Source organism: Camelus ferus, chromosome 14 (assembly GCF_009834535.1).
Source record: "Camelus ferus isolate YT-003-E chromosome 14, BCGSAC_Cfer_1.0, whole genome shotgun sequence".
NCBI classification, from domain to species: Eukaryota; Metazoa; Chordata; class Mammalia; order Artiodactyla; family Camelidae; genus Camelus; species Camelus ferus.
In genome coordinates this window covers 9,125,076-9,147,535 of record NC_045709.1, presented here as the reverse complement: position 1 = coordinate 9,147,535, position 22,460 = coordinate 9,125,076, and the positions used below count along the sequence as shown (strand labels likewise).

Sequence of the window (22,460 nt, the reverse complement as noted above, 5' to 3'; positions counted from 1 at the left end):
AGCTTTTATACTTAAGACTATACTATGAAACATTTTATATCATTTAACTATCTCATAAAAATACATGCCACTTAAACATAACATATATAAACATTTATATAATGCATACATATTATATAAATATTTATGTATATTATATACATAATACATAAATATTTTAATATACACATGTAAATGAAGGGACAAATCTAAATTCTGGATTAATTTGTATTGCTGTATTTCTTAAGGTCCAATAAAATCAGAGTAATTTAAATCATGTCAAATAATTTCACTCTGTGGAATACATAAAGAAATTATAAGATGGAAAAGAGTCGATGTATTTTTCCTCTGGCATGTCACATAATTTAGTTTAAGAAGAAATATTTTAGGGAAGCTAACTCAGGATTAACTAGAGAAAGTTTATAAGTAATTCATCTTTTAAAATTAATAAATCAAAAAATAACAACCACAGAGAATTTTTCTTCTGTTATTGTTACTCTATTTATAATATTTTATTTAATATGTTTAGCTAAAACTGCAAACCACCATTGTTATAAAAACTTTAGAATGTAATGCTAAAGATACAACCATAGTTTGGTTTCAAGAGCTGGAATGGAAGCTTTACAAACAGAAATAAAAATTTCTTCTGAATCTCCAGTTAATTCCAAGAACAGTAGTATTATTACACAATGAATCTGAAGCCATGTGCTGTTTTAATATTATCATTCCACTTAAGGTATTACCTCTGATTTTAACCTTTTCAAAGTTGTAATATCAAAAGTTTCACTTATGAATTGCTTTCTTGTATGGACATATAACACTATATGCAAAGCAGCTGGTTTTATTTCAGCTTGCAAATTGGAAGCTTCAGCCATGCACTAAAATGTTGCATTTAAAGCCTAAAAATTCCTTTCATTGCTGCACAGAGAACAGTCAGCTTCTTTCAATTAATTTGTTCAAATTTTGTTAATACTCAGTTCCTATGTTCTCATCTTATCTTGTGACTACAAATACCCACTCGTTTTATTAAGTTATGCATCTATTTTTGCTTGGTTTTTCAATGTAGTTTTTGATACGTGCAAAAAAGGGGAGAAGTGATTTGTTGTGTTTGCTAATTTCCATTGGAATACACACTCCCCCATGGCCCATTTCAAGCCATCATGGTTTAAAAATCGATCTGAAAATGCCTGAATTTTAACAATCAACTTTTGTATACAAGATGGCTCCAGCACATCACTATTTATATCTATATATCAGTATTTGTATCTGTATCAGTATGTAGTAATAATATAAAATTAACATTTGGGGAGCGTGGGTGAAGAATAGCTGGATACCTTTGTACTATTCTTGCAAATCTCTAATTAGAAATTCAAATTAATGTCAAATTAAACAATGTTTTAAAAAATTAATGCCAGGTAGATTACAGATCTGAATGTAAAAAGTAAAACAAAAGAGCTTCTAAAGATAACAAAAACACTTCATAACCATGGGACAGAGATTTTTAAAATAGGGTATAAATTATGTTTCTTAAATCATAAAGGAAAAGAATGACATTGAAATTCACTAAAATTAAGAAGTACTATTTATTTTTAAAAATACCTTTAAGAGAATGAAAAAGCAAGCCACATACTGAAAGATATTTACAATACATATAACTGGAAAAGAATATGTATTTAGCATACATACAGGTCTACAAATTACTTTTTTAAAAAACTAAAATGAGAAGAGACATGAATATCTTCACAAAAGTGGAAATTAAAGAGACCAATAAACATATGAAAAGATTCTCAAATTCATTATTAGGAAAAAGCTAATTAAAAATCGTAATGAAATACCACAACATACTAGGATAAAAATGGAAAAGACTGATAATATCAAGTATTAGTGAGGCTACAGAGCAACTGGCACAATCTTGTGGAATGTAAATGAAACTCATAAAATCACTTCGGAAACAAGTTTGATATTATCTATAAAAATCGAACATATATTCTATGACCCAGTTATGATCCAGCTATTAGACTTCCTAGTATATACTAAAAAGAAATGCATGCACATGTGCACCAAAAGATAAGTACAGAAGGTATACAGCAGCATTATTCTTTACTAGCCCCAAACTGTAAACAACCGAAATGTCCCTCAACAGTTAATGGTAAACTGTATTTGATTTATCCAACGAACTATTATACAGCTATGAAAAATAATTAATGTGTGATACAGGAAACAACACAAATTGCACAAATACAATGTGAGTGAAAAAAGACACAGAAGACTACATTTTTATTTACAGAAAGTTTAAAAACCAATAAAACTAGTCTATAACATTTTTAAAAAACAAGATAATTATTCTTTGGAGAGGAAGAAAGAATGGGGACCAACAGGGGCATGAAGGCAGTTTTTGGGGTGCTGGTACTGTTCTATGTCTTGACCTGGGAGGCTGTTATATTGTAATTACCAGTGTATTACAAAGTGAGCTGTACACTATGTATGTGCTTCACCGCAAATACTTCAATAAAAGCACTTTTTAGAGTTTTAAAAATGAATACATGATCATCTTAATTGATGCAGAAAAAGCATCTGAAAAGATTCAACACCCTTTCATGACAAAAACAACCAACAAACTAGGAACAGAAACTACTTCAACATAATAAAGGCCACATATGAAAATCCCACAGCTAACATCATACTCAGTGGTGAAAGACTGAAAGCTTTTCCTCTAATCAGGAATCAGGCTAGGATTCCCACTCTCACGTTCATTCATAGTATTGAACATAGCACTTGAAGTCCTAGGCAGAGAAATCAGGCGTGAAAAAGAAATAAAAGGCATACAAATTGAGAAGAAATAAGAAAAACTGTCTTTGTTCAAAGATGACAGGATCTTACAGATAGAAAACCCTTAAGATTAAAAAAGAAAACTACTAGAAGTAGTAAATTCAGTAAAAATGCATGATACCAAAACAACACGCAAAAATCAGTTACATTTCTATACACTAACTGAAAAATCTGATATCTGTTCCACTTACGATAGCATTAAAAAGAATAAAATACTTAGGAATAAGTCTAACCAAGGAGATCAAAGATTTGTATACTGAAAACCACAAAATATTCCTATAAGAAATTAAAGGAGAAACAAATAAATAGAAAGACATCCTGTGTTCATGCACTGGAAGATTTAATATTGTTAAGATGTCCATACTGCCCAAAGCACTCTACAGAGTCAATGCAATCCCTATCAAAATATCAATGGCATTTTTTGCAGAAATAGAAAAATTCATCCTAAAATTCATACAGAATATCAAGGGATCCCAAATAACCACTACTCCATTATCTTCTAGCCTACATTGCTTCTGATGAGAAATCTGCTATTGTCTTTATCTTTGTTCTGTATTAATGTTGGCTGCTTTTAATAATTTTTTCCTCTTTAACACTTTTGTTTAAGTGATTTGATTATAATGATCCTTGGAGACCTTTTATTCATCTTTCTTGTGCTTATTGTGTTTCTTATAGTTTTCATCAAATTCAGAAAAATTCTGGCCATTATTTCTTCAAATATTTTTTCAGTTCCCCTTTGAAAACAATTCTCTTTTCTCTGTGTGTTTCATTTTTGATAGTTTCTATTGCTGTCTCTTCAAGTCCACTAATCTTTTCTTTGGCAACGTCTAATGTGCCATTAATGTCATCCAATGCGTCTTTTCTTTGACACTATAATTTTAATCTAGAAGATACTTCTACTTAACATGTTCAGTCTTTCTTCTAGCTTCTCCAACATACTCAATACAGTCATAACGTTTAATGTTCTTGACTATTGATTCATCATCAGTATCACTTTTGGGCCAGTTTCAAGAGACTGATTTTTTTCTCATGATTATGGTTTGTATTCTCCCTCCTCTTTAAAAGCATGGTAGTTTTGACCGAATGTCAAACATTGTAAATTTTACGTTGTTGGCCGCTGGATATTTTTTGTATTCCTGTAAGTATTCTTGAGCTTTGCTGTGAGATGTGGCTAAGTGACTTGGAAACAGTTTGATCCTTTTGGGTCTTGCTTTAGGCAAGAATACTTATGTTCCTGCTCTTGCGTTAGGCAGAAACAGCTGCATTTAATCTAGGGTTGCTTTTTCGCCACAACTGGGCCAAGACCCTCCAGAATACTCTACCAAATACCCTGGGAATTATTAGGCTTTCTAGTCTGGTTAGTGGGAACAGGCACTATTTCGAGTCCTGCATGAGCCTGAATACTGTTTTATATAATGCTTTTCAGTGGCTCTTTCTCTAGCTCTGGTCAGTCTCCTTACATGTATGTACTTGTCAGTACTCTGCTGAATACTTAAGGGGGACCTTTTCCAGGTCATTGAGGCCCTTTTTGTTTAGCACTGTCTTCTCTGGTACTCAGACCTGCACACTCCGTTGTCTTTGGATTGTTAGTACCTCTCAAGTCAGGGAGTCAGCTGGGACCTACTTGGGATCTCCCTCAATGTGCTGTGCCCTGAAAACTTTCTCCAGCCAATAAGCAGGGCCATTCATAAGGATGGCCTTATTCTCCCTCTTCCATTGAGTGATGCCTAACATCTTGAGTGCCACTGTTTCATATTTCATATTTTTTTCCTAGTTTTTTTTTTTTTAGTTGTTTCAAACAGAAGAGAAAATGTAGTGCTTTTTACTCCATCTTGACAGGGAACCAAATTCGCTACTCTTAATTTTTAAAGTACCAAATGGGCAGTAGAAAGGTAAATGAATGTATCACAAGTAGAACACAAATGGCAATGCTTTAAAAGCATGATTTTTAAAAAAGTTCTGGCTTTTACGGTGTCTTCAATTGGTCACAGTTTTAAATGTAATAGCTTTTATTTACAAATTACTACATGTTAAACTTTATCATTCTCATATTTAATTTAGTTTTTGGAGATGGTTTACTGATTAACCCTATAGTGTACAATGATGTATATATACATTAACAATATCTTTGGCTTATCACTTTACCCTTGTTTCTAAAGTATGTATATTCATAAACCATCCAATTTGGCTCATATGGTGACACTTCATAGGCAATGTGCTGTTTATGAAGTTATATTAAATACCTTAAAATATATTTTCCTGGTAAGTGCAATAACACATTTTTATATAGAGAGCAGGGTTTATAGGGCATAATATAACAGGTTGAAACATATGAAACTGCCACTTAAGGTCAAAAACTTTAAAATAACAATTTCATATGGCTTAATCTAATAAAAGCAAATATATATACTCACTTTCTTATAAGGCAAATCGCAATTTATATAGATTGTTAGCAACAAACTTATAACTTATTTATCTTTCTCTTCTCCAATTCCTTGTTCACTGAAAAGGTGGAAGTGAGCAGGATGGGTGGGCCTCAGTCTTTAACTAAGTGAACAGAGGTTTAAAACAGGGGCTGGAAGTTTGAGAACCACTGCCAATCACTCTCCTTAGTCAGATAAACTAAATATAGCTTAATTTAATAAACAGTCAGGAGATACAGCTCCAGCACCCCCACTAAGAAATCACACCTTAATACCAACATGAAAATCTGCTTAAAATAGATTTCAAAGGCAATTTAGATGAAAAAGACATCACAAAGATACTTCCATTCAGGAAACCACAGAAACAGAGAGCAGGAATTGTTTCCAAGAAATCAACCCCAATCTATTAAAGGACAGATAATGTGCACATAAATAAGACCAATAGATTTTTTTTTTAAGTACAGTTGGCCTTCCATTATATGTAGGTGTGGAACCCATGGATATACAACTCTATTGTACTATGCCATTTTATATAAAGAACTTGAGCAACTGCAGGGGTCCTGGAACCAATCCTCTGTGGATGCTGAGTGACAACTGTACCATCTTAAATCCTATTTTACAGCTCTGTTTGGTGCTATTTTCAGAGCACTTGGGTTACCTTTAGAGCACAAGGTAATTGCATCCAGGACAATTCTATTTTCATCCACAAATATTTTACTGTCGTTTTGTAAAGTACTAGCTTATATATTTAGATTGTTTACTTTTTCAAAATTTCAGATTCTTAGTTATGTCTATCAGAGCAACTTTGGATTCAAGACTAAAACAGCAGTTTCTGAGTATTTTCTGGATAAAGAAACATCTTAGCATCTAGGTTCACAACCAAAAGGTTTGAATTCCTCTGTAAAAGCTACTGTTTTTGTATAACTTCACCATATTTAACATGTTGCCTTCATTAATTTCTCCCAAATAGAGAATTTTATCAAAAGATATAAGGAAATCAAGAAACATTTCTGTATTTTCCATGAGAAGATTTGTCTATAACATTGTAAAATGATTATAAATCAATAAAAAATGTTAAAAAAAGAGAAAGATTTGTCTATAGACCCCAATATTTTAATGTTGTCCTTTCTGAGATAACCAGATTCTTTGTTTATAAGTCTATAATTATTCCTGAGTTAAAAATTTTTGCCTAAATATGCTCATCTTCCCTGATCTTATTTTTTAAAAATCTTTCTTTTCTTTACTCTATATTCAGCTTAAGCTGACATCTCTCCTGAAATTTATTACCAACTTTCCTAAAATATTAGGTTCTAATAGTAAAAGGGAAGATCAAAATATCCAGACATACGAGACTTGAAAACCATTATATTCAAAATTATAATTTTATATTTGAAAAAAAAATTACTTTTATAATAGAAACTCAGAAAATAAAGTATACTAAAATTGTCCCAGTTGGCAAATATGGTTATATAAAGGTTGAGAATCACTAGCCTACAATTCTCACTTCTTTAACCTGCTGCAACACAGCTTCCAACCCAATACTACACTGAAATTGCTCTATTTAAAAGCACCAATGACATCAGACACCAAAACTGACAGATACAGCTAAATTTTTACCCTAAAAAGATGAAGCTATGTATACTCTGTTCAATAGTTTTTGAGTGCCTACTTTCCAATTTGATACTTAACTAAGGTTTTCCAATTTTTGACAATTTGATTAAGAAAATTAAAAAAAATCTTATCTCCTTGATATTTTAATTTGAATTTCTCATGTTACTGGTGTGGTTGAGTATCTTTTCCAAATTTTATAGGTTATATTTCTACTTCTATAAATTTTCTACTTACATTCTTTCTCCTTTTCTACCAGGTTATCTTTTTAATACTGATTTGTAGGCATAGCTTGTATACTTTGAATATTAACTTTGTCATGTCAAATATGTCAAATATTTTATCCCCATTTATTGCCTGCCTTTTTAAATGGCATCTAAGTTTAATGACACATTAAAACTTTCATCACCCTGACATTTAAAACCAAAATTCATTTCTAGAATTTTTGCCGTTTTTTACTTACATTTAGTCCAACTGGAATTTAGTTTTGTGAGTAACACAAAGTGGGTACCTAACTATTTTTACCTCAACTGGATAGTCAGTTGTCCCACACCATTTATAGGTTAGCTCTTCCATTACTCACTTGTTTGTATCATATAATGAATTCTTCTGTTTCCATGGAGCTCCACCTGAATTCCTTATTCTGTTCCTTTGATCAGCATGCTCATTCTTACTCCAAATTCTTATTATTTTAAAAACTGTAATTTTACAGTATGTTTTAATCTTTGATGTCTAAGTTCCCCTTTGTTATGCTTCTTTTTGTAATTTACTTGGCTATTCTTGTGCATTTTTCCTTTTCAAAACTTGAAACATAAGTTTGTCTACTTCCATTTTAAAAATCCTGTTGGATTTCTAATTAGGATTATACTGACCTTATTGACTAATTTAGTGAGAACTGCCAATTTTATAGTATTAAGTTCTCACATTCAGGAATATACTATTCATTCATTCAGCTCTTCTTGTAGTTTTCTTCAGATAAAGCTGCATAGTTTAAAAATTTAAGTATTTTACAATTTAGGCTTTGATTTTTTCTTATTGTTTTCATAGTTGGTTATGCTGGTGTATAAGAGAGCTAATGAATCTTCTAAGTTTATCTCATAGCCAGTTGGTTTACTGAAATCTCTTTTTGACTCAAATCATTTTCTATTGCCTGTCTATATTTTCTAAGTAGAAAATCATATCAACTAAAACAGTAACAGTGATAATACCACCTCACTCCCCTCCCCATTATTTAGAGGTTAGTAATTTTTCTTGTTTGTTAATGCATCAAGACTTGGACCAATGTTATGTTCCTATCTTTTTTTTTTTTTTTTTTTAAATTTCTTTTTTAATGGAGGTACTGAGGTTTGAACCCAGGACCTCATTCATTCTAAGTATGTGCTCTACCACTGAGCTATACCTTCCCCCCAACGTTATGTTCCTATCTTTTAATGAAAGTACTTCTAATATTTCACTATGACATTTAATATAGGTTTCTAGTAGAAACCCTTTACAAGGTTATTTCTTGTTGATGAAAAGTTGTCGGACAACTGAATTTTAGAAAATGATTTTTCTTAGCACCAAAAAGATTATATATAATTTTCTCATTTAATCTATTAATACAGTAAATTACATTAATATGTTTCCTAATACTGAATCAACATTATACTCCTGGGATTTAACATACCAGAACTGATATAATTTAATGATTCAAAGCCTATGCTTTGGAGTCACAATGCCTAGGTTCAAATCCCAAATCTTTCACTAACTAGTTGTATGATTTTAGGCATGTTATTTAACTTCTCTGTGCTTCAGTTTCCTCATTTTTAAAATGATGACAATAATACCTACCTCAGAGGGTTATTTTAAGGATTAAGTAAACTAATGCATGGAAAGTTGTTTGGAATAGCACACAGAACATAGAAAGCATTTAATATATATGAATTATCATTATTTACTGAGTCCCTTGTATTTGCCAGGCATAGGGTATGCAGCATTGCAGAGGTCAGCAAACTAAGGCTTGTGTGCTAAATCTGGCCTCCTGCCTGTTTTTAGAAATAAAGCTTTTTTGGAAGACAGTTATACCCAATGTTTATAATTTATCTATGGCTATTTTTATGCTCCTACACCACAGTTAAATAGTTGCAACAGAGTCCATATGGCCACAAAGCCTAAAATATTTGCTATCTGCTCCTTTACAGAAAAAGAAAAAAAAAAAAAAAAAAGCCAATCCAAGAAGTACTGTTCAAATTCAAGGAGTTCACTAGAAATCAACTATAGAAAGAAAAATGGAAAAAAAAAAAAAAAAGAAAAAGACTGCACGGAGACTAAACAACATGCTACTAAAAATTAAAAATCAAATGTGTCAATGATGAAATCAAAGAAGAAATTTAAAAATTCCTTGAGACAAATGACAAGGAAAACACAACCATATAGCAAAATGCAGCAAAAGGAGTCCTAAGAGGAAAGTTCATAGCAATACAGGCCTTCCTCAAAAAACAAGAACAATCTCAAATAAATAACCTAAACTACCATCTAAAAGAATCAGAAAAAGAAGAACAAACAAAACTTAAAGTTAGCAGAAGGAAAGACATATTAAAGATCAGGGAGGAAACAAATTCAAGGAGCTCATAGTCTAATAGCTGAAACAGGCAAGTAAAGAAATATATGTATGCTACAGTATGATAGATACACAATCATGATATTATGAGGGTATTACAGAAACATACAGCAGTTCAGTAATAAACTACAGGAGGGATTCACACAAGTGAAAAGAGGCAAGAGAAGAGATTTTATTTTCTTTTAATTATTTTAAAATATGTATTTGTTTACATGTCTTTATCTCTCATCCTAGTGTGTGAATTACTAGAGAAAAAATATAATACTCATTTTTGTGACATTGTTATTCTAAGTATCTAGGACATTTATGGTTTTTAACAAATGTTAGATGAATAAATAAATAAATAAATGGTGAAAACAAGAATTTGGATACCTGAGTGATAATGATTAGAAATGTTTATCAAAGTTCTAGATATAAATATCCTATGGCAAGTATTTTACTTGCCAAATTAAATGGGCTCTTTTAATCCTTTTAACAGCCAGTTCTAGGAGATAAATCCTATATTACACCTCTTTACAGTGAAGAAACTACGACTCACAGAAGTGAACTAATATGAAGTACCATGTTCATGTTCACATACAGCCAGTAAGAGAAGAAGCCAACAAACAAACCTCTATCTGCCTAATGTAAAACATGCTCTTTATACTAGAAAGCTGCAAAGTAGCTGGAAATGGTACAGTCACAGGATATCAAGAGAGTATAAACTCTAAAACAAAGATAGGAGACATAATTGATGCAACAGAAATTTCAGTATAATTTTAGTTTCTAAAATTGAGCAATGATTTGAACAAATTTATATTTTTGAAATATTTATCTGGAAGCAGCCTGAAAGATGAACTAAAGGGACAGTTGCCCCTACATTTTATCCAAAGACTACTCTATCACACGTCAGGCCAGTTGTAGTAAGGTTCAAGTGAAAGTTAAAAAAATAAAATTGCTAGCATATTACGGCATTTGAGGATTAATGATTTATCTGCTAATTTGAAGTACTGGGAATAGTTGGTCCTAACAGAAAAAACAAAAAGGTATTTCATACACTATTAATTAAAATGTAAGAAAAAAGTATATATTGCAAATGAAAATATTACATAGAAAAAATCAAGTCTTAATAACAAAACTATATCTGAGAATGGCTGTCACAAGCAAGCCAAAAGAATCTAGAAAATGTAACTATAATGAAATCTCAAGTTATAAATTATGTTTTCACTTTTATTTTTATTTAAGCCAATCTTAAAAGAAGCTGATTTTGAAGTAAATAAAATGACTTCTCATTCAAGCTAGATCTCAACAAAAGTATACAGTAGTTGTATATGACATCTATTACTGCAAAAGAAAGCATACAACTACTTTTTTAAGAAACATCCTAACTGTGCTTTAAAATGTACTTAAACATCTGTTTAGAACCCCCAGAGAAGTGGGAAGATTTTTTTTCTCCTCACTGGGGAATTGGATTTCACTAAGGAATCACTTAAATTGTCTAAATCATTCTGTTCAAAAATATATTAAAATGTGGGTTCTGAATTAGGAAAACAGATAACAGTAACTTTCAGACATTTCTGATAGAGACTGCTTAACACAATCTAATTTATCATATATTTAGACAACCTTTACACTAAGGTTTACTTCGAAGCACACATCAAACTTACTTTGTATTTCTAACAACTAGCACATAAGAGATCTCAAGAAGTGAGGGAGGAAGAGAGACATGGAAGTCAGAAGTAATAGTTCATCTGTAAAATGAGAGTACCACCACATATATGGCAGGTCTATATAAGATTTTAAAACATAATCAACTTTCCAGTGAGAATTCAAGTGGATCTTATTATTACAGATACAGAAATAGTATTCCACTTGAAAAAAAGAAAACCATAAGGAATTCACTTTTGCATATTTTCTACCCCACTGCGGAAAGAAAAGCTCAATTTCCTTGGAATAGGAGGAGATCAGTATTCTCTTGCAAAGAGAAACAGAGGTACTGGATATGTACTGCACTGAAAGATTAATAAGAATGGAAAAAAAGCTCTTAAAATGTGCATTCTCTTTGCCAAGAAGGCAGTTAAAAGTTTTGAGTAAACTAAATGTTTACTGGAAGTGCTATATTTACAGAACTTTGGAGGAAAAACTTGAACTCATGGTTTCTGGTCTTATTAAAAAAGGCTGCATTGCTTCCAATATAGCAGTACTAATGTAAACACTCACACGGTACTTTAATGTTTTTCACGGTTTCCAACATTTCTTTGAGTGCTCACAACATTTCTATGGGGAAAACATGATAGATACTATTCTCTATTTTAAGAATTGGGAATCTAAGATTGAAAAAAACTAATCTGAGATCAGATGGCTAATAAGGCTGAAGTTGGAACTAATATCCAAGGTACTTTATCTCCTATCTAGGAAACGGAAACAGCTGGAATAATGAAGCTGCTACTGACAAAAGGAGGGTAGGAGAGTGAACTGTTAATTTCTCCTTAAAGTAAAATTTAAGAAACCAAACTTTTATTAGGTAGCAATTTATGAAGGCTGGAATTTAGCTCAAAAGCTTTGTACTGCCCTAAAAACCTAAGACGGTATACACACTTACCAAGTATAGAAAATGCTAGTATAAACAAAAGACAAAAGTTAACTTTAAGTTTTGGAGTTTTGTCTGGTTGGTTTTAATGTTTTTAAGAGGGTAAAATGAAACACTACCATTTTATCCAGACAGCTCTCCATCTTATACATCTTTACTTTTCCCAGCACCTAATATTATCCCTGATACACAGAGTGTATTTACTAATGCCTGTTGAACGAAAGAATCCTCTTAAGGTATATTCTTACTTTCTCGATAATACAAAATATAGAGTAACCCTAGCCAATTCATTCATGCAATCATAACCTTAGGCACAACTATTTACCTGGTAACGGGACATGAAACACAATGTGCTGAAGGAAACAGAACTGCCTTAGAAGTACACACCTGTAAATTTAGAAACTTCAGAGATATTTCATGTAAATAATTTTTCAAAATAACTGATACTCATCCCTTAAATCACCATAACTTATCTTTAAACAATCTTAATGAAAATATTTTAAAAGAGATTCCTAGGTCTTCTTTCTTGGCCTTAATCTACACATGATACATCTTTTCTTGATGACCCAAACTCATCAGTGTAAATACCAATTATTAGACTATTCTATAACACAGTGACTTTTGGAGTTATTGAGGGATGTCCAACTGTTTTTCCTCTTCACTAACTCATCCCAAACTACTTTTAAAAGCAAGGTTTCCTACTGCTGGCTCCCCTGTTGTCACTTACAGAACACCAGTACCCGAGCCAAGGTTTCTAAAATGCCAACTGCAGTTTAAAATACGTACAACCAGAACAGGCAGCAGATATACTTAACCTTATAGGAATTCTAAATCAAGCCATGCTGTAGCTATTTTCACTGCTCTAAGGTCTAGCTCAAAGGCTTTTTCTTCTTTCACTTCCTAGTTCTGAGACCCAGTCTAGGCAGATGCTAGAAGTTTGGCCACAAAATGACAAATATAATAGTAGTTGTTTCTGCATGTTCTCTTTATATTTACTATAAGGAAAAAAACCATAAATGATACTCATAACAAACACAGAAAACAATGATGTAGACAAATGATGGAAGGCAGCTCACATTATGTGCTATATGGACAATTACCTAGCCAATTATTAGCCAAGAGTCAGCAAACTAGGCCTGCTGGCCAAATCCTACAATTGTTAAAAAAAAAAAACAAACAAAAAAGAATATTCAACAGAGACTGTAAGTGGCCCACAAGGCCTAAAATATTAACTGTCTGGCACTCTACCAAAAAAGTCTGCTGTCCCCTGATCTAAGCTATAATAAACACACATATAAAATATATAATCTATCTCTCATACATAAAGCTTAAGCTATTAATATGTCAAAGTAGATGTAGTGTTCTTTTACAGATGGGTTCATAATGATACAGCCAAACTGTCTTATCCAGTCCTGCCTACTCCGCTCTTGACCATGCTTACCCAAAATCTCAACTTTAACCTTCTTTTTTTCTCCTTCCTGATACTTGTCCTTAGATGCTCTCAGACTTGTCTTGCTATTATTTCCAGCTCTGGCTGTCAATCTTTTGTGGAATGTCTTTCCTTTTGCTATCTAAATCCTTCCTAAGCTTCAAGTCTGACTTCCTCTAAATGCCTTCCCGGATCATTTGAGCCCTCAGTGGCCTCACTTTCCTTTAAATCACATTCCTTGCCACAGGATTTAATAATACCATCTTATATTTTTGTTAATCACTTCCTGTGTCTAATATCCTCAACTAGTCTGTAAACTACTTGAAGGAAGGAAACACATCACATCGCTTTTGTATCCCTACTTTTAATAGCAGCTCATCATCCTCTGAACACATGTCATCTCCCAAGTGCATCTGGGAGAAAAAATAGCCTGATGACTGGTAATGGGTGATAAGTGATTGGAAATATCAAAGGAAGACACCTACAAAGCAACTTGATGGAAGACCATAGGCTACACTGAATACTTAGAAAGTGTATGTGAAAGACAAACAAAACTACAATAGTGGGAGAAAAGAGATAAAGATCAAAGGATAAAGAGACCACAGCATAATACTCAAATAAAATGAGACCAAAATATTAAGAAAATAATAAAAGCTCCTAATACAGGTAAAAAAATTGCCTTTCAACACCACTGGTCATTAAGTTCTTTTTAACAAGCAGCTCTCGACTCTGATATCCACAAGGAGCCATTTTTCTTCTTCTTTTTGCAATGTGATAAACTGAAGCACTAAAAGACTCAATGGAATAGATATGCAGGGTATTCTAAATCTCTAAATTTAAAATACTGTGAATTTATTTGAAGTCTGCTAGAGATTGCTGGGGGGGAAAAAAGCAATCATTTATCTTTTGATTACCTGGCTAATAAAATTGGAAATCACATGCATATCTCTACATCATGCTCAAAGACATCATCTAGACTCATTTTCACAGAAAAATGCACCAAGAATATTAAAAACAAAAACAAAACCTTTAGGTTACTTCATCAAATTGTATTTTAAAAATATAGGCAAAATAGAAGATGCAAAAACCTTGCATGTATGTACATTAAAAAAATACAAATATTTTTAAACAGGCATAACTATTACTCATGAGTCTAAACTAAAAGAAATTATAAATTAAATGCTCTTTACCTAAGTAGAACTACAAAAGACAATGAGAATATTAATTATGCATCCCTTCTTTTTTTTCTGGGTTTTATAGTCCTGACCTCTGCCTGGCTGGTCTGAGAAGAGGATGAAATTTTTTCTTAATTAGTAATAAAATATGCTCAATATTATACTGTAGAACTTTAAAAATTAAAACATAATTATTAAATGCATGATAAAAGAAAACAGCTCTCAATTAGTCACACAAAAGGGGTAAGTGATGACACAGATGACACCAAAAGATAATTCTAGAATCTGTTTTTTTAAATGCATAGCATTAATTTGGGAGAAGCCAATTACCCTTATAATAATTATGTTTGATTGAAGCCAGTGCTAACCAGAATTATTTTTCCTGAACAGTCGATGATTTTTCAGGCTTCAGACAAAAGGGGAAAAGAGGGAGTTCATTCAGAAGCATACAGGTGGTTAAAAGCAGCCACCCTGGGATAAAAAAATTTTCAGTTACTCTACACAAGAAAACTGAAATATATTCTACTAAAAGAAAGAGGAAAATCAGTGAAATTTACGGTGATAGTGCTAAAAATCTTAAATATAAAATTATTTATAAAAAATTTAACAAGATTTTTTTCCTGTCAAGTCATCATCCCTTCTTCCCACTAACTGGTACAAGTAGAGATGGCACAAATTATCAGTGAGCTGAAAAACTGAAAGCAAAATTTTAGGTTCTATGTTACAAAAGATGTGTTAAAAATCCTTTTTATCACTGTTTTAAGCCCACCATCTGGGCACTTTATCTCATTACTTGAGAACAAACAATTCGACCAAGAAAATATCAAAAAAACCAGGGGGGTCATTTCTCTGGAATATTTTTAGGTGATTTAAACAAAGCTTACACGATGGCAAGAATAACAGATTTAGCAAACACACAAAAACTAAATATTTATCTAAATACAAGCGCATAGCCACAAAACTCAATCAGCTTCTGCCTAACATATGGCTCCAACTCCTGGGTGGCATATGTTTAGCACTAGTGCTGGTAATATCATGGTGATAAAATATTATAGTAACAGTTCAACTTTTGTTATTTCATTCTTATAATACGAAAAACACACACCATCTTGGCTTTCAAGAACTAAAAAAACAGACCACGGAAGAAGCAAAATAATTATGCTGCTCAGTTTTAAGAGTCTACAGTCTACCCATACAAGAGGATTATACAGTAAAAAAAAAAAAAATCTTGTCAGCCTGGTATTCTTAGTTAATAGATACTCAGACACAAAGGTGTCCAAAGGAACTTAACAGGAAATTTCACAAACGAAAATCTCGGATTTACGATTCCTAGCACCCTAGCAACCATGACACCCCCTCTCCCCCCACAAAAATTATCCCAAGACTTTTAACGCTCACAGTTTAATAAAAGAACGATAAAAGGCTACATTGATCAAAAGGCCGCCGTCTTGCCCGCGATTTTATGGCTAAATTATGTGTTCATTTTCTTTTACCTAACGCATGACGTCCTTCCACAGCCGTGTCAAAAGTTCAAAGATCCAGGTTGTTAAACAGGGCGAGGGCTGCAGCCCGGAGTCCACCCCCCGACTGAACAGGTGGTTACCTACTCCGGCTGGAGGAACGGCCAGGTACCGGCACCAGCCAAACAGGATCAAACACACAAGAGCGGGTTTTCGAGGTTTTAACCCCAACGAGAGCGGGGGAAACTCTGTTCCCGGAGCGTTCAAGTTCGGCGGCTGCCGGGCGGCAAAAGCCGAAGGCGCGGCGGCCGCTCGGCGATCCTCTCCGGAGGGATCCGCACTCGACCCCCGCGCCTCCCGCAGCCGCACTCCTCGCCACGGGCCGCGGGCCAGCGGGGCGGAGGGAGGGCCGCTCGCGCCCCCGCGCCGCCTCCTCCGGCTAGTGGCGGAGCAGCAGCCGCGCCCCCGCGAGCGCCTCCCGGCGAGACTCGGCCCAGCAGGTGCCCGACGAGTGGACGAGTCCGGCCCGCGGCCCACTCCCCTCGGGCCAGGGCGCGCTCACAGGACGGGGTGGGCCGGGCCCCTCGACGGGCCCAAGCCCTGCTTGGTGCCCGGGCCCCTCAGACCCAGCCTAACGGTTTCCGCGACGCCTGCTGCAGGGCGGGGCGGGATGGGACCGGTACTGGGATCGGGACGCTCGGTTTCCCCCGCCTTTCCCGGAGGGAGCGCCCGCGCTCTCACCTCCGAGTCACGCCGCTCTTAGGCGGAGGAAGGCGGCTACCCCGGCGCCTCTTCTCCGGGTTCCTGGTCGTTCTCGCTCTACCTCAGCGGCAGAGCCAGCTCTCGGGGCCGCCGCGGCTGCCGGCGCACTGACTGTTGGGGTGGTTTCCCGGCAGTGACGGCGCCGCCTCAGCCCCGCTCTTCGCTCCCTCTCCGCGTAGCTCCCGCTTTCTGTTTCACCCGAGGGACCACGAACGCCGCCGCCGCCATGCTTACTACGGAGCCGGGAGGAGGAGCCCGGAGTCGGCGCGCCGAGTGCGGCTGCGCGAGCCCCGCCGACGGCGCCCCAGGCCGGCCCGGACCCGCGTCCCCGCCCCGCGCCCGCGCCCCGCCGCCCCGCGGGTCTTTCCCGGGAGCGCGACGCGCCCGTGGTGCTGCCCGCTCTGGGCGTTCGAACGCCCCTCACTTCCCCCGGGGCACCCACCGCCCTCCCGGGGCTGCAGCCTCTCTCCTGAGGCCCGGCTGCACTTGGGTCGTCTTGGCCCCCGCCGCGGCCAGGCTGCGAGCGACCTGAGGGAAATGCAGAGTTAATTAACGTTCCTGGGGCCACTCACACAGTTCTCAGTCCGGATGGTACAAGGGCCCTCTGAGGCGTACCGGGTGAGCCTCTTTATGAAAACACAAAACTTAACGCCGGCAGGTGCTTTAAAGACACTCCTCCCAGGAATAGGAAGCCAACCGAAGTGGGCTTGGATGGTTTCAATCCCAAACACTTAGAGCCCAGGGTCTCTCTAGAGCAAGCAAAAATATTTAGGTAATTACTTAAGCTGAAAACGTGGGGTTTGGTTTCTTGAGTTCTTCCCCAGTCAAATAGTGTGGAAACCCATTACCTTAATTTGTACAACAGCCCGAAGATTCACAAGTGAAAGCAGCCGAGATTCCCTCGAACCTCCAGCGACTGGGGGCGCTGTACTAATGCCTGAGGGCCAGTCCGGGCTGCTTCCTTTCGCGGTTTCCACTGGAGGACTTGGGAAGGGGGTAGTCTGAGACGGCGAGTCCAACCCCAGTAACTGGCCCTTCAGAAACACTGATGGGTAAAACCAGTCTCCTCGTTTTGGCTTTATTTCAGTTTATTAATTGTGCTGCCTTTAAAAATAGCAGTGCTTTTATTTTCACCTTTTTAAAGAAATCCTTTTAAAATGTACTTATTCCCTACGTTCTTAAGGAACACAATGGTTAATAAAATCCTTTGTTGATGACTGACCATCAAACACTGATACCTTGGCCAGACCTAAAGTCACAAGGAATTGCTAAGGTACGTAGGATCTCTACTTAAGTGATCTCTTTTTTCTCTTTGGAATGTTCTCATCACCTTTTCTAATATCTTTCAGTTTCTCATCTCATTTGCCTCTTGATCCACTCAGATACTTCCTCTCGTACTTTCTACTTTTTTTTTTTTTTTTTTTTTTACTCTTTTCTCCTTTCTTGACTGCTTTTCTCTGACTCCAGGTGATGATTGATTAGATGTTTCTAAACACAGTCAGCCAATGAGAGATTTCCTTTCTTCTTTTTCTTCCCATCCGTAAATAGGAAGGTGATTCTATATTAAGTGATGTCTTGAGATATTTTCATTGCTGTTCACTCTCAAAAGTTTTTTTTTTCCTGCGAGAGGGGTTTCCTTTTCTTGCAGATTTGGCCCTCTTCCAGACAAAATTGCTGGAAAGCTGATCTCTGAATAGCTGAAGCATAACTGTATATTCTTTTAAAATATGAGAAGTTATCAGAGTGTGGGCGAGTTGGGTGGCTTCTCCATATTGCTGCTCCTGCTCTTGTTTGGTCTGAGACTAAGCTAGCTGTTTCCAAACCTGACTCTAAGCTAGTACTTTCCAAAGCTTCCTACCTGGGAGCTTTTTAAAAAGACGGAACCTTGTAATCCACCTCTCAACATTTTGATTACTTTGGGGTAATGGGGCGGGGTGGCGTTTTTTAAAAACTATATTTTTAAAAATTATATTTTGGGCATACCTACATGTATAGGCACAACAAGAAGGAATGGCTATTTTGAGGGAAACTAAGACATAATTCAAAAATATCATTGAAGTAGACCTAGATTAGTCAACAATATGCAATGCTGTAAAGTTGAGTCAAGTGAGGACTGGAGAATTTATGTTCTGTGGAAAGAATGAATCACACACGTAAATAACCCTAGCATGGGCACCGGTATGAATTATCTGGGAACCCAGAGAGGGACGAGAATTTATATTGACTTTGAACAAGTCACTTCTCAGTGCTTCATTTTTGTTATCAATAAAATAAGGGTCATTTTCAATCCTATCTTTCTTGAGATCTCAATAATACTCAACGCTTTGACCACTTATTTCCTTGAATGGTTCTTCCTTTGGCACTATACTCTCTTGGCTTTTCCCCTACATTGCTGGGTATTGCTTCTCTAATTCCCTTGCAAACGATTCTCCTCTCTCTAGCTATTGAATATCGGAGTACCTCACAGTTCAGTCTAGGTTCTTTTCTGTTTTCATTATAATCTTTTGCCCTAAACATTATCACCCGCACCACTGGCTTTAGTTATCATCTATATGCTGATGATTTCCACATCTGTGTCTCTAGCCCATACCCTCCCCCTAATTCCAAATACCTGAATTCTGATAACACGTGCTTCATGGACATATTCACATAATGTCTCAGAGTTACAAAGTTTAGTCGAAATGAGTTCATAAACTCTTGTTCTCCTTTCCCCTTATCTATCCAGGTGTTCAAATCAGACGGGCAATAGTTATCCCTGATATCTCCCTCACTCTCATTTGCCATATTTATTGTAGCATCAAATCCTGGCAACTTTATCTGCAAAATCTTTCAAACTGGCCCACTTCTTTCCAGTTGCCACCAATCTAATACAGTCTCACTGCATACAACCTGAGCCCTTCCATTCCTTCTCCACTTTGCAGCCAAAACAATCTTTCTAAAGGCAAATAAGACTATGCCACTTCTCTTAAACCCTTAAACAGCATCTCATTGCTCTAAGATAAGACTAGAATTCCGAACGTAGCCTACCAGAACATGTGAGGTCTTGCCTTTTCCAGTCTGATCTCATACCACTCTCCCCTGGCTTCCTGTGTGGAAGACCTCCTGGCCTTCTTTTATTTTCTCAAATGTGCTGTAATCCCAACAGCCACAGGCTCTCTGCACATGACCTTCTTCTCTCTTTTAACTTGAGTAAGGAAAAACATTTCTGACTTCCCAGACAAGTTCAAGACCCCTTGTTGATGTTAGCCCTCCTATCACCATGTACCTTTCCCTCTGTGACTTTCCACAGACTGTCACAATTTGCTGTGGGTAAATACTAGGTATGAGCCTGTTGCTCCCTTTATGAGGAGGAGGACTGAGGCTATTTTTCCTTACACAGTGCCTGGCACTGAGTAGGTGCCCAATAAATACTTCTTAAATGACTGAATGTTGTTCTTTGAGGTCCCTTCCAGCATTCTAGAAAGTGTTTGAATCATGCAGTTAGGAGATTACTGATCACTTTAGAGAGAGCAAGCTTCTGTATGATTAGTGGAAAGTGATTTAGGAATATGTTGGGAGACCATTCCTCGTGGAGCTGTCACATTCAGGACATCTCGTAAGCAGAGGCATCAGCTTTTTCTTCTAGACTATCTTTTCCAGGATGCTTGAAAAGCAGACAGACTTAGAAGATAGAGACAGTGTTTCCCACTAGAGTAGAAGGCACATTTGTTTACCATCCAATATACTAACATCTCCTTTTGTGGCAAAGTTTGAGCAGGTTTGCTTGTAGCCCATTATGAAAATTGGAGGTTTCCTAAGCTTGGGGTTCATCAGCTGTGATGCAAACCCGTGGCATATGCAGCATCACCTGGGATCACTCCATGTTGTCCCTGGGTGAGACCAGGAGGCAAGGGAACTGCTGTGACCAGGAAGCTGGTTGCTGTTTGCTGTGTGTGTGTAATACCCGGAAGACTCAGATCTTCTGCTAGCATCCAAGGAACCGTAGGCAGGCTAAGTGATTAGCTTGCAAGGAGCATGAAATCTTGGACCCTTCACAGCTCTTAACAAGATACAGGAGGGTGAAAAGAAAGAAAGAGATGCAAAAGTCAAACAGCAAATGGAAACTTGTCTTTTAGGAAATTTGAGGGGAAAGTCTGATGAGGAAGAGAGCTGGGACAGCAGGCTGAGGTGGAAGAGTTATGCTGGCTGAATTCTCTGAGCAGCATTGGGGGTTAGAATTCAGAACAGAGCCGGAGGGAACACTACTTGTCAAAGCTCTCCTCTCTGGATTGGGAACTGGTGTGAGTCTGGAAGAGGAGAGGGAGATCAAAGCAGTTGATCTGGAGGTATACCAGTTAAAGCAGCCAGAGGCTTTTTGTCTCTGAGGAGTGTGGTGTAATGTGGGTGTGGAGCGAAAGGCTTTGGAGTCAGGTAAATCTGGGCTTGAATATCTTCTCTGTTACTGACTGATTGCTTGATCTTGGGCATGTTATTCTCCTGAGACTCAACTTACCACCTGTAAACCTACTTTGCAGGATTAAATGGCAGAGTGCATGAAAATGCCGGATGCTCAATGAATAAATAATAGCTATATAATTAGGATATCCTGGCTAATTGTGACCTGGTGAGGTTAGGGAAGTCCAGAACCTTCCTTGATATTTCCAAAGATATTTCGGAAGGGACTTGGCCAGAGTCAACTTTTGCTTCAAATTCTTGATCCTGCTGCAATCTCCATCCTTCACTGTGCTGTCCCAGTCATGTTTTACTCCATGGATGAAATAGTTTCTTCCCTAAAACAGAGGAAACAAGGCATAAAATAGGAAGCAACTTGACGTTGAACGTTGGCCATCATTACCGGGAATTTCTCGCTGACTGTCATTCTCCTGAGACCCCACCCTGCCCACTATGTTGCTTTGGTATGGACCCTCACTCTACCAAGAAACTTCTCTACATTTTTCTAAATTTCTGGGGCCTCTTAAAGCTACCTCCCTTTAAATCTATCTGGGGACAATTCCCAAATTCTTAACTAATTTATTACTCAGAGCAATTGGGGGGCTTTTTTCCTGTCTTCGTTTTATCCAGAATAGCCTTGGAAGCCTTAGCTTTCTTTTAAAAATCACAAAGATCCATTCAGTGGCTTGCTAAAAAGTAATTCAGTCCTAGAGAACTACTTCTTAACCTTTGACATGAGTAGAAATCACCTGGGGTGCTTGTTTAAGATATAATGGTTCTACCATGAGTCCCTCACTCCAAGATTTGGATTCAGAGATCTGCATTTTATAAGCACTCCACAAGTTTCTGATGAAGGTAGTCAATGGGCCATACTTTGAACATCTTAGAACAGCTCAAACAGCACATGATTTTCACAAATAAGATGAGTTTTCTCTCCGTGACGTGGAATTAAACTAGGATTGACTCGGTTGTTGAAGAAAACTGCTCATCTATGGTTCAGTTCTTTTATGTTGTCTCTTTATAGAGAGACCAATTAGGAAAGACTACGGAATTCCTTAATCACAAAATGATATCCTAATAGTCCAAATTTGTCAATGTTAATGATACGGGTTCAAAGCAATGCTACTGGAGATAGTCTTACTTCCAAAGAGGGGAAAGTCTTATCTGGTTACTGGCCAGGACTTATTAAATAGGTT

The 22,460-nt window shown here is 36.6% G+C and overlaps 1 protein-coding gene, 1 long non-coding RNA gene and 1 other non-coding gene across 8 annotated transcripts in view; 1 reads left to right on the top strand and 2 right to left on the bottom strand.

The window, feature by feature from the left end:
• The window catches only part of FNDC3A (fibronectin type III domain containing 3A), a 138,576-nt gene extending 121,489 nt beyond the window's left edge, over positions 1 to 17,087 (bottom strand). Inside the window, exon 1 of one of the 2 annotated variants that reach the window (XM_032496165.1) lies at positions 16,813 to 17,087. The gene's annotated coding sequence lies outside the window, so the exon portion shown is untranslated. Of the gene's footprint in view, positions 1 to 16,104; positions 16,343 to 16,812 lie in introns of those variants that run through there. The other variant, XM_006184128.3, reaches the window with a different exon arrangement.
• On the bottom strand, positions 8,171 to 8,242 carry TRNAS-AGA. Its single transcript has one exon. It is a non-coding gene; the product is annotated as a tRNA-Ser (tRNA).
• Positions 17,088 to 17,410: 323 nt separating the features above from the next.
• LOC116668535 overlaps positions 17,411 to 22,460 on the top strand; it is a 37,836-nt gene continuing 32,786 nt past the window's right edge. For all 5 annotated transcript variants that reach the window (XR_004325661.1, XR_004325663.1, XR_004325664.1 and 2 more), the window contains exons 1-2: positions 17,411 to 17,885; positions 18,017 to 18,106. This is a non-coding gene — a long non-coding RNA (uncharacterized LOC116668535). The remainder of the gene's footprint in view (positions 17,886 to 18,016; positions 18,107 to 22,460) is intronic.